The following is a 9,821-nucleotide window of genomic DNA, read 5'->3' on the forward strand; positions in this document are numbered from 1 at the left end:
CCTTCTACTGGCAGCTGCTCCGGCGTAAAGACACTACTACACCATCTGCGCACGCAGAACGATCGCGAGTGCCAGTCGATAGTGATCATCAAAGAAGCCACAAAAAATTCAGGGGCACTTTGGCTCTCTAAAGTGCTGCAAGGCGAAAGCCTTTTTTGGCGCACTGTTTGTTTCTGTTTACTTTTTTATTTCTCGTATTTTTATTTTTTATTTTTGCTCCTTTTCTTATTTTATTGTTTTTTATTTTTATTTTCATACCTTCTTTTTATTTTGTCTTTATTTTTGTTTATTTTCTTATTTTTATTTTTCCTTTTCTTGACTTTATTCCTTTTATTTCATTTATGAAACCCATGCATTCACTAGATGCGCCTTTATTCATGCTCGAACCCTATCATGGATGTGTCTGAGGTTGTCGACGCGACCGGAGAACTAAGTCGTGAGCATCGAATAGATGGGGAACAGAAGACTTCAACACCTCAAATCAACACGGAACCTGAAGCGACTGGCCACCTAGCATCCGCGCCTCCAGAACGAAAACCGCCGGACCCGGGCCCCCCGTGAGTGCTACAGAGACTGCTGTGCTTGCTGCACAGGAACACCTCGTCGCCACAGGTCAACGTCCGGATATGCCTCCTGTGGAGTCAGTCGAGGCGATATAGCCAGTGAATGCTCGCCGATCCTCCTCTGTTGCTGATTCTGCTTCGTCGTTGGAGGGTAACGGTGAGCCGTGTGTGGCGTCGATCTCTGGCGTGTCCGGTTCTCTCTCGGCTGTCAGTGTGGCAGCGAGTGATGTGCTCCCCTCGGGTTCGTGGGCCGAGGCCTTGGCTGTCTCAGAGGATGACATGGACAGCACCGCACCTTTGAAACGTCCAGCAGATGCTGACGAGGTGTGTATCGATGGCGCTGACCACAAGGCACAATGTGTAGAGGCCACGGGAAGGGCGGCGTTAAAGAGGAGGGCGATGTCTGCCCGAGAGGCCGCCAATTTGGAGGCGGGCCACCCCATTCCAGGGGATGGCGTTTGTTAAAGGGCAACTGCAGCACTTTTTTGAGAATTTCACCATATACAAGGATTCAAATCTATGTAGACTCTAGGTAAAGCATGCCAAGTGTTTTTTTCACTAGCGTTTAAAATGGTGACGTAATCGACGATTGAATTTTGCGCTTCTCCTCAATGCGCCGAAGGCGTGCAGGGAAATTCAGCGTGACGTCACGAAAGGTATGATTTCAAATTACCGCTGTCGTCAGCCACACCCTGCCCTGACTCGTTCGACGCTGCCAAACCACTCTCGGCAAGGTTTGCCTTCGGTGGCGTTGGTTTTTTTCCTTCAAAGCAGGCGTTTGTGCGTTCGAAATGTACCGATACCTTTGATGACGTCATCATGCGCCCCCCATTTGGTGTTGTGCGCTGCGGAAAAGCTTGAAGGGCGTCCGGATTTTAATCGGCGATTACTTCACTATTTAAAGTGCTAGCCCAAAAATACTTCGCATGCTTTACCTGCAAGTTTCGCACATTCGACCCTCTTAAGCTCGTTGATTTTTAAAACCTATGCAGTTTCCCTTTAAGACTGGCTCCAAAAATGGCGAGCGTCGCAGCATATCAAGTCGCTACCCTTAACGTTAGGGGTACGCGTAATCGTAGGAGGCAACAGCAGGTACGGCATCTCTTAAAGAAATGGAGTGTGTGTGTAGCCGCTATCCAGGAAACAAAGTTGTCCTCTGATGAAGAGACAGCAGCTGCTCTCGAGCCTTTTTTGTCGGAATACAACATTATTGTTAGCCACGCGAGAGGCTTATCCGGAGGTTGTATGCTATTCCTGGCGAACACGCTAGAGATGACAGCCATGCCTTATTGCATAGATGACGAGGGGCGACTTATATGCTGTGATCTCACAATTTCAGGTGTACAGTGGCGGATTATTTGTGTTTACGCCCTCACAAAGCAGCGCGATAGAAGGTTTTTCTTTCTGTCATTAGTTGAACATTTGTGCACGGACCGCAAAATTATATTGTTGGGAGATTTTAATTGCGTTTGTAGGGATGAGGATCGATCAGTGGTATGTAAGAGATACGACCCTAGTGTGCATTACTTACCGATTTGGTTTCTGAATATAATCTTGTGGATGTGGGACAGAAAAAAGACGACAGTGTACATTTTACTCATTTTCAGTTTTCCTCTAATGCTCGCCTTGAAAGAATTTACGTTTCTGTAGACGCGTTAGCAAGTGTGTTTGGCTACTGGGTGCGGCCCATCTTCTTCAGTGATCACTGTATGGTGTCTCTTCAGATAGGGAGGTACACTCGGCATGTACTTCACCCTCGATGGGAGTTGTGGAAGATGAATAACTGTCTGCTCTCAGACGAAATCTTTCAGCGTACAGTACCTACTTGTTTGAAGGACGTATGGTCACGCCGTGATCTGTCCGTTTTTCAAAAGTGGGACTTGTTTAAACAGGAGATCAAAAACTTGGCAATTGAGGCTTCAGCAAGAATCGCTTTTCTGAACAGACACCACCTTGGTGAGCTTGGGTGCACCCTAACGGAGCTGCATGAGCTAGAGAGGGTTAGCCCGGGTGCCTATCTCGAAGAGATTAATAACGTAAAAGCAGAGCTTCAACAATTTGCGACAGAAAGGTATAAGGGGGCCTTGATAAGATCTAGGTCCCGAAGGTTTCTTGATGAGCACCCTTCTCGTCGGGCCCTGAGCGATGAAAGAGAGAATGCTCTTGCGAAGGAAATATTGGAAATTCAGTATGGTGATTGCACATACAGCGATGCGCCAGCTATTCTTGCTGCTTTCTTCGACTATTGTCGGAAGCTGTTTGGCAGTTGCGAAGATCCAAATCAGGGTTTCGATTACAGTTCCTTACTCGGAAACTTCCCTCGACTTGACGATGAGAAGTGTGCTATAGTGAAGGGACCTATCACTTTGGATGAAATTCAATCAGCCATTTCTGCCCTGCAGAGCCAGAAATCTCCTGGGCCAGATGGTATTACTAGCGAATTCTATAAAACATTTTCGCCTTGCCTAGTGCCTGTTTTGATGGAAGTTTTCCAAGCATCTTATGATGTGGGTGTCCTGCCTCCCACTTTCTATTCTGGGCACACAATATTAATTCCCAAAAGCAAAGATACTAATCGGTTGAAAACTGTCGAGGGATATCGTCCCATTTCCCTCTGCAATGTTGATTACAAAATTTTTGTCAAGGTTCTTTCCAGTCGTCTGCATTCGTCATTATGGACTTGATAGGTTCGCATCAGGTCTGTGGTATTAGAGGCCGCGGTATTCAAACACATATCCATATTGCACGTTCAGTATTAGAGACAGTATCAGATGAGACAGGCCAAGTAGCTCTGATTCAAATTGACTTGGCGAAGGCGTTTGATAAAGTTCGGCACGATTTCTTGTTCGCGGTCTTGGAGTATGCAAATATTGGTGACGTCTTGCTCAAAGGCATAAGGATGTGCTATAAGAACTCCTATACAAGGGTAATTGTTAATCAGGAGCTAACAAAACCAATACCACTAGAAGCATCTGTTCGTCAAGGATGTCCACTGTCTCCATTGTTGTTTGCCCTATATCTGGAACCCCTCTGTCTCAGTATTATTAACAGCGCAGCTATCCGCGGTTTCTCTCTGGCTCAATGTGAAGTTAAAGTTTTAGCCTACGCTGATGATCTCGCCCTCTTTTGTTCTGACAAAAAGAGTGTACTTGAGGCTTTCCACTTGACTAAACAGTTCTGCGATGTATCATGCGCGGCTCTTAATTTAGAGAAATCCAAAGGCTTTTGGTTGGGTCATTGGGGAACTAGGCCAAGCCAGTTCGGTGGCATATGCTGGGACTGTAGCCCTCTTGAGTACCTAGGCGTTCCGCTGCACCAAGTTCGCAACAGTACAGCCTACTGGGATTCACAAATTGTAACTCTACGGCGGTAAACACAGGCTTGGATGGGTAGGGAACTCTCAGTGTTTGCGAGGGCACAGGTCTGTAACATATTTTTGTTTGCAAAGCTCGCGTACGTCCTTCAAGTCCTGCATTGTGCGAGGAGGAAGGTGCAAGCAATACACAGAATATTTCCAACATTCGTGTGGCGCTCTCAATGGGAGCCCATGAGGCGTGACAACTTGTTCCTTCCCTTAGAGGATGGTGGAGTGAGCCTTGTTCACCTGTTCGTGCATCAACTTGTTTCTCGTTTTTTTCTTTTTCAAATCGGCAAACCACCCGTTTCTGGTAGCTGTGCTCATTAGGCGGCTCAGTTTTCATTTGCCTTACTTATTCGCACCGACTGTGCAGGCTCGTGAGGGGACTTTATGGGGAATCAGCTAATTTTTTAGGGTTTTGAAGTAGTGTCATTGCTGATCACGTCTGTGAAATTATTTTTTCGATTTTGGCCAAAACAGTGGCGCAATCACCAATTAAAAACGCGATGTTTAAATCTCCCGCGCCGCGCGCGACCGCAGGAGAGGAGAACAGCGGAGAGGGAAACCTCGTCCATGTCGGCCAACGTGACGTCACGTTGAGGAGCCGGGGATATTTCGGCGCACCCGAGAGAGCTTTCAGCGCGCGTTGTTTCTCGTGCTGCATGCGTTGTTCCTCGTACTGCGTGCGTTGTGACGTACAAAGCGTGTCAGCCGACCTTGAGAATCAGATTCAACACGAGGTACTACTCTGCTTTCGTGTCCACGAACAACTACGCCAGCGACTGTGTCGTCTTCCACTGTTTTCCGCAAGATCATACGCTCGCAGCGCAAGCGCTCGCTGCTTTGACGAAGAATTCAAGCCGACCAAAGCAAGCGTACTCTGCTCGAAGCACTTTCGTGACACCGGCTACATGCAGAGCTTGTCCCTAATGTGATCTCTGGAGATTTCGGTCGCGGCTGAACCATGACGCAGTTCCTTTCATTTCCTCGCGCATGAGAGGCGTGTCACCATTTCGAAGAAGCGCCTCTTCTAAAAGCAGAAACATGCTCACTAGAAACACGCCCCTGCAGAAACCTAATAGAGGCTCAAGCATGTGTTGCTCTTCTCAGCTTATAGGTGCGGCCAGACCACCTGAGGCGTGCTCAGCAAGGCTCGGTTAGTGATTTTGTACTCGGTTCGACGTGTCCAAGCAAGCAAGCAAAGCAAAACACAATAAAGCAAAGCAAGCAAGCATTGAAGCTCTTCATATGCGGCATCTCGTTTAATCGTATCTAAGCGATTAAAATGAAAGCGTTCGACGTTCTGATTTCGGATGCAGAGAAATGAATGCCAACCAAGTTTTTGCAAAAAAACATCATGCCTCGCAACCTTAGTCGGTTTCTTCTTCAAGTTGTGGCAGCGAACGAGTTGCAGCTAGCTTGGCTTTTAAACACACATATAGTTGGCCACTACTTCACTGAACATAAACTGCAAATCTAGGAAGGGCGAACGTTTCCGAGCCAGCGATTAATATTTTCTGGCACCTGCTGAACGCGCCACGAGTGAAGCAGCAGCCTTGTGCGCGTATTTAGCTTGGTTTCCAGCGCACAATGATTCCTTCAATATCCTGTGGTCACATGCCTCGCAGTGCTTGGCCACTGCGCTTCGCTAATTTTGACATCAGCTTTGTGCTGCTTCATCGTTTCCTTGAAATACTTTCTTGCCACAACCTACGCCGGGTAGTGAGAATAGGATTTTTTGTACACAGCGCTTTGGGCCTTTTCTTTAGGATGACGCTCTTTCGGGCGAGCCAGGAGGCGTCCGGTGGTGGTAATTGACTTGAGTATTGTTCGCACCCCTTCCTTTCCGAGAATACCAGCCGAGGTTGTGCTGGCACCTTTTACGCATGATCTGCGTACGTGTCTTTCACGCTAGCGTATGCTTGCGCTAGGCGTAGAATTTTTTGCTCGTGTCTTTTTTGCTTTCAGGTGATACGTGGAATGAACAAACTGTAGTATCCTTTTCTTTAGAGGTCAGTAAAAAAATAGTCGCCATATTCGCTTTTACAACGCCACGGAAAGCTGCGATCTCCACTCAGCGCAGCGCCGGATCCGCATCGGCAGCTTCTCCAGTCCTCAAAGTGACGTCACGACCTCGCTTGACCAATCACGGGCGGCGGCGCGCCGCGCGGCGTGCCCCGCGGCAGAGGCCGCATATTTCTGCTAAAAAAGGCAATTCGCGCTTGTTTTTGCCTTATTTAGATGCGATATTCGCGCATACAGCATGAAAAACTATAGGACGCCGCTGCCAGCCTGATTTTCAAAAAAAGTGCTTCAGTCTTAAGGAGGTTGCTGACACTTTCAATTTCCTCACTGTGCGCTTCTCTTTAGATTACCTCTACAGCCTCTCGAGAAAACAGATGACCCAGGCTCTCACTGAGTCTTTGTTCCCTACACCATTGTATCGGCAGCCTTATCTGGGGTCTTTGGACATCAGTGTTCTAAAGCGCGTTAGGCGGATGTGCATTCATGCAGCCGCTAAAAAGTTCTTTTTCAAACTACACACAGCGACGCTGCCTGTCAAGACATTTCTTAATGTCAAGGAGATGTTTGTACCCTGGAACGTGAATTGCCGTCTGTGTAACGTGCCTGAGACAATTGATCATTGCTTCATCCTGTGCCGTGATGGCATGTTCTTTCGGGACATACTACAAGGAACTCTTAAGAAGGACATTGAAATTACACCATACACTATTAGATTTCTGCCTGTTGGCAAAAACTCTGTTGTGCCTTATGATCTGTTTGTGTTGATGGGACTATTCAGTCTTTCGAAAAGCCGTATGATGGACAGACATGCTGGGCCACCAAGATCGTCCAAATCTGTGTTTCGTGAACAGTGTGCTTTGGTGAGGAGTGTATATGCTGCACGCGAAGAACCTCCAAGACGGCTGCCGTGCCTATAGTCGGATACAACTTAAGTCTGCAGTGAAGCTCCGCCCACACCCTCATTACCGCCAGCCACTGTTCCTCCGCGAGGTTGCAAAATAGTCCGTTGTTCAAGCTTTCCCTGTAACCTAAATAAAAATCTAATCACAAAAAAAGATTATACAGGCATAGATTTTAACATTTTGACTCGATTATTAGAGTGGCGCATTGAAAGCTTATTTCTTGATTGAGCTCAAATAAAGCGTTTGCAACGCAAAAACCCGGCGCGCGCCACGCAACATCGCAAGAGGCAAAAACCATAATTTGAAACATTTTGTGCGACAATGGAAATACTGTAACTTTCTTCAATAAAAATTAATATATAACAACTCTCATTACTGTTTACGGCGGTATAAAAAAAATTGTTTGTGCTAGAGGTGCTAAACGATTCGGGGCTTAGACATACCGTATTGTGCGTTTTTATCGTAAAGACTTTCAAAAATTTTCCCGCCTCAACCGCTCGATCGTTTGCGGTGAAACTGCACACAGAGCTTGCGCGATATGGTAACTTTTGTATCGTAACAAGTTTTACAACGGTACTTACTTAGTTGAGCCGTGCATGATGCGAAATCGCAGTTGTCTGCGTAGGGATCGTCGAACCAAAACCCGCAGACGCCGTTTTTTTCGCTGAAAGGCGGCAGTGGCGCCATCTGTTTTCAGTAGTGAAAAGCGTCACGACAAGGTGCCGAGGTAGCCGAGGTGAGCGTTGCATAAAGCGCGTGCCTACACTGTACGCGTGCCCTTTGAATGTGCCGTTTTTTTTTTCGGCTAACTGAGCGAAAAGAAATATCAGAACAACTGATTTAACGAGGCTTTACCTTTCAGTTGATATTATTTGCAAAATCACCGCGGCACCTTGTCGTGACGCTTTTCACTGCTGAAAACAGATGGCGCCACTGCCGCCTTTCAGCGAAAAAACGGCGTCTGCGGGTTTTGGTTTCACGATCTCTACGCAGACAACTACGATTTCGTTTCATGCACGGCTCAACTAAGTAAGTAACGTTGTAAAACTTGCTACGATACAAAAGTTACCGTATTGCGCAAGCTCTGTGTGCAGTTTCACCGCAAACGATCGAGCGGTTGAGGCGGGAAAATTTTTGCAAGTCTTTACGATAAAAACGCACAATACCCCAACACACCAAAAACCTCTCAGAGACGTCTAGCTAGACGTCTCTGAGAGGTTTTTGGTTTGCTGGGACGGTACTTCTGTTTCCAACATGGATGTCATTCCTGAGGACGCGTTTTTGGCTGAGCATAATTATGCTTCTGCCGTTCCTCCAAATGCTTCGTCGAGTTAGCCTTCATCGACTGCGCAGTTATCAGATCAGGAGCTCCAGGACAGCGCGACGACACCGAAGGGGTTATTCAAAAAGAACAGAAGTGGAAATGCCCTCTGCAGTGCCGCTCAGCAAATCGTGCTGAATGTTTGCATGAGGCTGCGAGAAGAGGAACCGAAAGCATTGATCACGGAGATCTGCGAGAGGGTGAGCCACCTAACCGGTGTGAGCTTACGCAAGGTTTTCGATATCAAGAGCGCTGCGAAAACAATAGACGGGGAGCTACGGACGCCTCCACGGAAGTGGCCTAAACGTGACGGCTGCAAGAGGCGCATTCACACGTTGACCGCATTAAGGAACTGCGTGCACAGCTTTTTCCGGCGCAACGAGGTTCCAACAGTGCAGAAGATTGCTGCAGAATTTGCATCCGCGGACGACTCAGAGGAGCTGCCTACACTTCAGCCATGGACCATCCGCCGCCCCCTCCTGGACATCGGCTTCAAAAACGAGAAACGTGGGCGGAACTCCTTGCTCATCGAGCGCGAGGACTTGTTGCGGTGGGAACATAAGTACCTGTACGAGATCGCCCGCTACAGGGAAGAAGGCCGCAAAATATATTCTATCTCGATGAAACGTGGGTAACCGCTGGCCACACAGTGAGTAAGGTGTGGTCCGACAAGACAATCGAGTCGTCACGCGACGCGTACTTGCGCGGCTTGACAACGGGGCTCAAGCAGCCGTCAGGAAAAGGCCAGCGGCTGATTGTGACTCACATCGGTAGTGAGGACGGATTTGTTGATGGCTGCTTGGACGTGTTCTTGGGGAAAAAAACAGGCGACTACCACGAAGAGATGGACGGCGACCGTTTTGAGACGTGGTTTAGATCCGTCCTCGATAAGCTGCCAGCTCGAAGTGTTATTGTCATGGACAATGCGTCCTACCATTCCAGACGCGTGGAGAATGTCCCGACACTCTCGTGGCGGAAGGCAGACATTCAAGGCTGGGTGGCCTCGAAGGCGATACCGTGCCCCGCCACCATGGCGAAGAAGCAGCTGCTTGACCTTGTAGCCACCGTCAAGGCTCAGTTTGTAAAGTACAAGGTTGATACAGCTGCTGAAAGTGCTGGGTGTGCTGTCCTTAGGCTGCCTCCCTACCACTGTGAGTTTAATCCTATAGAACTTATTTGGGCACAGATTAAGAATGTAGTGGCAGCGCTGAAGACCACATTCAAGACGAGGGATGTGCAGGCTCTTCTGCTTGCCGAAGTGCAGAAGGTCACGGCAGAAAACTGGGCCAATGCTGTGCGGCATGTGAAGGACATCGAAATGCTGTTCAGGGAGAAGCGTGGGTTTAGCAACAAGCTGGAGCCAATCATTCTATTAACAATACATCTTTAGCACCAGTTACATCGTTTAAATATCTTGGTGTGTATCTAACCCCAAACCTCACTTGGAATGATCATGTCAGCCACATTGTCGCCAACGCTAATCGCATGCTGGGATACATAAAAAGAAATTTTTCTCTCGCTTCTTCTTCTGTCAAACTAACACTCTATAAATCTTTGGTGCGTTCTAAGGTAGAATATGCTTCTTCAATTTGGGACCCGCAAACTAAATCATTGATAACAGCTCTTGAAGCTGTACAAAATCGAGCAGCCCG

At 47.7% G+C, this 9,821-nt stretch overlaps 1 pseudogene; it reads left to right on the top strand.

The window, feature by feature from the left end:
• The first annotated feature begins 8,315 nt into the window (after nucleotides 1–8,315).
• On the top strand, nucleotides 8,316–9,559 carry LOC149338981 (uncharacterized; annotated as a pseudogene).
• Nucleotides 9,560–9,821: the final 262 nt, after the last annotated feature.

This window comes from Amblyomma mixtum, chromosome 6, assembly GCF_055824585.1.
Source record: "Amblyomma mixtum isolate Tamu chromosome 6, ASM5582458v1, whole genome shotgun sequence".
Lineage (NCBI taxonomy): Eukaryota > Metazoa > Arthropoda > Arachnida > Ixodida > Ixodidae > Amblyomma > Amblyomma mixtum.